Consider the following 6,926-nt stretch of genomic DNA (forward strand, 5'->3'; position numbering starts at 1 on the left):
TCTAGATGTAAGACCTTTGTCTCATCCCAAATATCTTCTCCCACTTAGTGATGTCTTTCATTCACTTTATAGTCTTTTGATGAACAGAACGTCTTCATTTTAATGCAGATTAATTTATCAATCTTTTCTTTGTGGCTTACGAATTTTGTGTCTTTTTAAGACTCTGAGGTCATGAAGATTTCCCTATTTTATCTGCAGGTTTTTGGGTTTTTTTGCCTTTCTCGTGTCTATCAATAAATGCACCTGGAATTGACTTTTTATTATGGTGAAATGTGGAGATCCATTTTCGTGTGTGTGTGTGTGTGTGTGTGTGTGTGTGTGTGTGTGTGACTATGGATCCCCATTGTCCCAACATTATTCAACAGACCATTTTTCCCGTTGTTCTGCAGTGTCTGTTTCACCAAAAATCAAGCACAAACACATTGATCTATTTCTGGTTCTTTGTTCCGGCCATTTGTCTCCCCTTGTACATAACCCCATTCTCTCTCTTTAGCTTTATACTAAGTCTTGAAATCTGGTAGAGCAAGATCTCTCAGCATCTCCTTTTTCTTCCAGAACCTGTTGACTAGCTTCATCCTTCTAGGTTGGCATATAATTATTAGAACTGTCTTTTCAAATTCAAAAAGAAACATGTAAGGATCTTTATCTGGATTGCATTAAACCTACAGGTCAATGTGCAGAAATTTGACATCTTTTATATAGCCTCCTTATTTGGTTCTTCTCTCATGTTTCCCAAAGTTTTCTTACATGTCTTTTGTTATACATATTCCTGTGTACTTGATTTTTATGCCATTGTAAATTGCACCTTTTTAAGTCTTAATTTCTAATTTTGTGGTTTTGGTGCACAGAATGCAACTGGTTTTATAGTTGATTATGTATTCAACAACTTTAAAAACTTCCTTATTAATCTAAAAATGTACCTGTAAGTAATTTTGGATTTTCTACACTTACATTGTCAAATAAGTTCTGTTTTCACCTTTCTAATTCTTATATCACTTATTTTGTTTGGTTGCTAATTGCCTTAGTGGACCCAACTCAAAAGTAAAGCTTTAAATTTTTCACCATTAGTTATAATGCTTGCTGTGGGTTTTTTAATAAATAACCTGTGTCAGAACAAAGACATTCCCTTCCACTCCTAGTTGCCAGGGGTTTTTTATTAAACACTTTTTCTTCATCTGTTAACATGATCATATCATTTTTATCCCTTAATAAGCTGTAAATATAGTGAACTATGTAACTTATAAATATGGCTAGGTAAGGCTAAAACACACACATACACATACATACCTATGCCGAAGTGGGCACTAGCTCAAAACATGAGAAGTTTATCACCTGTTTAGCCAGGATGGTAGCTGGATTGGCAGGAAGCTCTTCACAGGCCACCACCTTGTAACTCCTCCATCCCCTCCATGGGACAGGAACACACAATGCTCCGGGAAGACTAGCTAACCCACCTAGAAAATGAGCAAGCCTTTTCTAACATATACCAGAAACATGGGAAACACATGTGAAGTGGATTCTAAGGGTGTTAGACCACAGAGGGTGGGACATAACACTAGATCAGGCCAAATTTATGGATGATGGTAAAGGGACTAGAGTTCAGATTTAATGCACTCATTTGAGCAGCTGGAGGTGTTTCTAAACAACATATCTGACTGAGACTTATCCTCAGAAATGGCCTACATTTAGCTAGGGTGAGATGCCAGAGCTTCCCTGGCATGGAGGAGGGAATCCAAAGGCCTAGGGAGATAGGAATGTCGGACTGGATTCATCCCGTGTGACCTGCACACCTACCTCCCAACTACGGATTTCCGGAAGACCCGGAAGACGTTCCTTTCACTAGGGCACCGAGAAACCCCTTAGTAAGAGGGGCTCACGTGCTTGGAAGGCTTCGGGATTGTTCTCCTTGACGGCACGCATGGTGGTGGGGATGCTGCCGCTGAGGTGGGCTCCCCAATTTCAGTGGAGATGATGGGATTCCAGAGGAGCAGAGGCCAAACGGCAGGAATCGACCACCAAAGGCAAGGGGGGTGCATCCACCGAGAGAGACAGCAGACGTGTACCCCCAATCAGAACACCTTGGTCCCCAGGGGTCTCTAACAGTGGTTCACTGAACACAGTGCTCCTAAGAGTACTGACTGATCTATAAAACGGGGGGAAAAAAAACAAAAAACCTTTAGGCCCAAGAGCCAAAATCCTGACTTGAGTCCCAACTGTGGCTAGGAACTGCCTCTCACCTGGTTCTCAGACCCAAGTCAATTCACAGGCCAGACCCCCTGACTGCAGGGGAGGCTGGGTCTGAGACTCCTCCCCCAAGCCTTCCCAAATCCCAGCTCCACTGCTCAGCTGTGATACTGGAACTGGAACGATGTTAAGCTGGTCAGGAGAGGGTGCTGGAGGGATGCTGGAAAGAGGGGGGTTTCTCTTCGTAGTTCCACAGTGCTTCCCTTCTTTCTAACCCCCTAGGCACCTGGCTGGTATACGAGACACCGGTGGAGCATACCTGCTGCAGTGTCAGCGGCACCCAGCAGGCAGCTTCCCGGATGAGCTCCTCAGGTATCCCAACAGGCTTCCCTGAAACTTCAACTTCCCCACAGGCAGCCTCCCAGCTTTCCCCGGGAGTCCAGCCTGCTCCCATCAGTGTCCCACCAGGTTCAACGGAACCCCGTGCAAGCAGCTTCCCAGCGAATCTCTCCGGCACGCCAACAGGTAGTTTCCTGCCCACCAGCCTCGGTCCAGCAGCCCAGGGTAACCCAGTGAACCTCTCAACCCTGGAGCAGGTGCAACCACTACAGAACCTTTAGGTTATTTGCTGATGGTAAGCTTGGAGAGACACGCGTCTGGAGGCCTGGACAATTTCTGTACACTCATTTTTCAGAGCCAGAGTTACCAGCACACTTATGAATGTGTGTTTAAAAGGGGCACACTGCCCCCTAACTTTGCCACAGACTCCCCTGTTCCCTACTATTACGCCTAGTGTTTCTGCACTAATTATGGCTCCTACACGGCCCCTGTGGGTCTTATGGTCGATGACACATGCCTACCAGGTTCTTAACTTCAGGAGACGAGGCTCCTAGACAGGTGCTGGGAAAAAGCTTCCCCTCTGCAGTGCTGGGGAATGTGAGACACCCCCTGGATACAAGGGACCAAACTCATACGGCTCTGAGATGCACTGGGGCTGTCACACCAACCACCCGTCCTCAGGGTGATCTCTGTGTCCAAAATAATCCTGCTTTGCAGCCCATGGGATTCAGCCCACTAAGCTTCACTCATTCCCCGAAGGTCCTGGGCAGCAATACAAACTAAGCCAAAAGGGGACAGAGTTTTTCCCTGTCATCTTCTCTCCCCTTCCCCACCGCCCTCTTAATGCTGGCAGACCCCAATCCTGTTCTCAACTCACCCTACACAGTAAGCCGAAATCCCCAGATTCAAGGTGGCTTCAGTTACAAGGCCTTTATTTCCACACCCAGCAGACTAATGGGAGGCAGGCAGTTCCCTTGGAAGTCTGACTTGGAAGCTGGACAAATCCATCGAGAGTCACATGAGGCCAACAAGGTCCCTGAAAAAGGGTAAACCATCCCTGAGAGCCACAGAAAGGACCCAGCTGAGGTCCTCCTAGCCAATGCTGGGTCACACCCACGCCCTCACTAGTCAGGAAGGAGACGAGGCCCATCAACAGGCCCAGGCTGCTCATGGGTCCCTCCAGGGACTGGAACGAGCACAGGTGACGAGTCCCTCCCAGCTGGCAGAGTGGTGAGATGGCTTCTGTCATGGGCCCTGCCAGCGAGAGAACTCTGGCAAGGGCCCCGGGGCAGGTGAGAGCACCCGAAAGCTCCCCACACACCTAGCACTCATCAGGAATATCCCGTTTGACCCTACGAAGCTCTACTTCCAGCTAAGGGCATCCTCACAGAGGCTCCCTCATCTCGTCTCTGGCACGCGTCCTGTTCCGCTGAACGGGGAGAGAGCACGTTCCCTGCACACTTAAGGCATTTCCCCAGCATGAACTTCGTGATGCTTTACGAGGTGAGGCCCTTGACTGAAGGTTTTCTCACATCGGCTGCACTCATAGGCCTCTCTACCGCGAACTCTGCTGCTAAATGAAGAAGCCTCTTGGGTGGAAGGCCTTCCCCCATCTCTGCATCCATGAGGTCTTCCTCGAGGGTGAACCTGCGAGGGGTGAATGGGGTTGGACCTGCAGCTTAACGCTTTTTCACACTGGACATACTCAACAGACTTCCATGCAGCACAAGACTGACGTTTTGGCAGGAGGTTTTCCCACGTTTGCTGCACTCCTAACACTTTTCTGGGCGGTGAACTTCCAGTGTAATCAGAGCACACCTTTGGCAAAACGCTTTCATTCAAAGGGACTTTCTCTGGTATAAACTTTCTGAGGCCGATTGAGCTTAGAGATGTCGCTAAAGGTTCTCTGATGTTACTGCACTCATTAGGCTTTTTTTTGGGGCGGGGGAGGGCGGGGGCGGTGCTGCGCCCTTTGGCTTGCGGGGATCTTAGTTCCCCGACCAGGGATCGAACCCGTGCCCCCTGCAGTGGAAGTGCGGAGTCCTAACCACCGGACCGCCAGGGAAGTCCCAGGCCTTTCTGCTGTGAACCTGGTGCCAAACAAGAGCGTATCCTTCGCTGAATGCATCCTTCCCACGGCGGCTGCACTCATAAGGCTCTTCTCCAGCGTGGATTCTCCGCCGTTGAAAGAGGCGGGGGTTACCTGCACTCAGACCTGCCCCGGTGTGGCAGCCGTAGGCTCCCTCCCACTTGCCGTACAGTCCGGGGTGAGCGGCCTCCCAGCCTGCGGCGCTCCTGCCGGCCTTCCCCGTCCTGGTGCTGGAGGAGGCCGGCGCTGGACCCGTCCTCCCCGCACACTAAGGGCTTCTCTGACACGTGGATCCACAGTGCCCCGCCACGAGGCCCTACCCTGCCCGCCTCTGCGGGGTTTCTCTCGGCTGGGCTGCTTTGGGGCCGGGAGCGCTGAGGCCGAAGCCTCTCCCCCACGCCTCCTCACTGCAGCTTCTGCCCGCGGCGGCTCCCCGGTGCTCAGCCAGGAGCAACTCGTCTTTCCAGCCTGGGCCACACATCTCAGGGAACGCGCCCAAGCAGACAGACCTGCGAGGGGCGTGCTGATCTGAGATGCGCTTACAAAAGCGCCCCGCTCGGCCGGTGCCTCCCGCTCTACGCCACACCGACCACCCGGGGCCGCAGGTGCCAAGTTCCCCCACGTCCAACCTCCACGCAGCAGGCGCCGGGCCACTCCTCCTGGGAGAAGCACAGGCCACATCCTCCGAGACCACGCGGCCCTGCCGCCAGGGGAGCCCCAGCCGAGAATCCTCCAGGACCACCCCACTCAGCTCTCAGGTCCTTCGGGCGAGGGCCTACCCCCGAGCCGACGGGATCCCAGGAGGACGGCTCCGGAAGTCCGGCCCCCACCTCGTCCACACGTACAGGAACGCCCCACCCCCCGGGTCCTCATTGGCCCTCCACGTCGTGACGTACATCACAACGGGCGCTGAGAAATGGCGTTCCCACGTGGGGCGGGGCTTCACCTCCTCTTAAAGGAGACGCGCCAAGATTTCCGCGTCAAGTACTCAAATGCCACTTACTTTCGGGCGGTAGCTGCCCCCGCGGCTGTCCGAGTACTTCCATAAATTAGGTAAATTCTATTTTCTAGGAATGTGTCCATTTCCTCTAAATTTTCACATTTACTATCGTAAAGTTGTTTATAATATACCCTTATCTTTTTATATGACCTATAAAATTGCCCTTTTAAATTTTTAAGTGACTTGTATGTCCTTTTTGTCTTGATTAGTCTCTCTGGAGGTGTGTCCATTTTTTCCTTAGAAAGCAGCAGCTTTGGGCTTTGCTGCTGCCCTCTGTTGGTTGTAATGAATTCTGCTCTTTTTTAGCTTTCACCCACACACACTTCCCCACCCTCCATCCCCCCAATAGCGTTTATGGTAGTAGGTGCATGTTATTAGGACTGTGTAAATACTAGTCACAGCTGAGGCATCTAGTATTACCGTGGTAACTTTTTCTTTCTTGCCCAACCTTTTGTTTTCCTTGGAGTTATGTCCCTTGGTTTCCTAGGTACTTGTCAATAAATCAATCCCAACTCCTATCTAAACATGTTCAGAGACAACAGTTATTCTAATAATTAAGGCATCTTCTCTGGGGCCTCAGCCCCTCACAGCTAGTCTCGATCGGGTGCCTTCTGTGCCTGATGCACAGCTGTCGTCCTCAAGGCTTTCACTGTGTTCCTGGGAGTCACCTTGCCTCTTTGCGTTGGATCCACATTTCCTGAATACCAGGTTTTCCCCTTTCTTCGTTTACCCCTTTGTTCTGGAAGAGTACATCCTCTAATAGTTTCTTAAGAAAGGGTGTGTGGAACATACATTTTTAAAGAAACTACAGGTCTTTTTAGCATGACTTTTATATGCATTTCCTTCAGAATTCTGAAAGGTCCCAATTCCTCTGTTATCCAATGTGACATTTGAGGATTCCAAAGCTATTTTGATTCCTGATACTTTGTATGTGTCCTGTTTATCCGCTCCAGAAGTTATAGAATCTTTTCTCCCCAGCACTCTGAAATTCCACAGTGATGTGCCCTGGCTGGTCACCAGCCGTGGTTAGTACTTGGCCAGTCCTTGTAATTTGGAAACATAGCCTTCATTCTCAGAATTTTCTTGAATTATTTACTGGAATCCACTGTTAGAAGTGTGTGATTTTCCTTAGCCACATTCAGTATTGGCATCTTTAGGTGTTTCCTTTCAGGCTGGTGAGATCTCTCAAGAAGTCTCTTTCTCCTTTATTTCCTGCCTGGAGGATACAGCCTGTTTCCTGAGCTGAGGATTTTACATACTGAAGGCCGATGTCTCGCCTCCCTCAGTCTCCCGCCGGGCTGGGGCAGGAACAAC

General features: G+C 50.0%; 1 long non-coding RNA gene across 1 annotated transcript; it reads right to left on the reverse strand.

The window, feature by feature from the left end:
• Nucleotides 1–3,438: 3,438 nt before the first annotated feature.
• On the reverse strand, nt 3,439–5,385 carry LOC113625927 (uncharacterized). Its single transcript, XR_003434945.1, has 2 exons — nt 5,242–5,385; nt 3,439–4,170 (listed from the first exon to the last, which is right to left on the reverse strand). It is a non-coding gene; the product is annotated as an uncharacterized LOC113625927 (long non-coding RNA).
• Nucleotides 5,386–6,926: the final 1,541 nt, after the last annotated feature.

This window comes from Aethalodelphis obliquidens, unplaced genomic scaffold, assembly GCF_003676395.1.
Source record: "Aethalodelphis obliquidens isolate GAN/ISIS:26980383/991018 unplaced genomic scaffold, ASM367639v1 scaffold2, whole genome shotgun sequence".
Taxonomy (NCBI): Eukaryota; Metazoa; Chordata; class Mammalia; order Artiodactyla; family Delphinidae; genus Aethalodelphis; species Aethalodelphis obliquidens.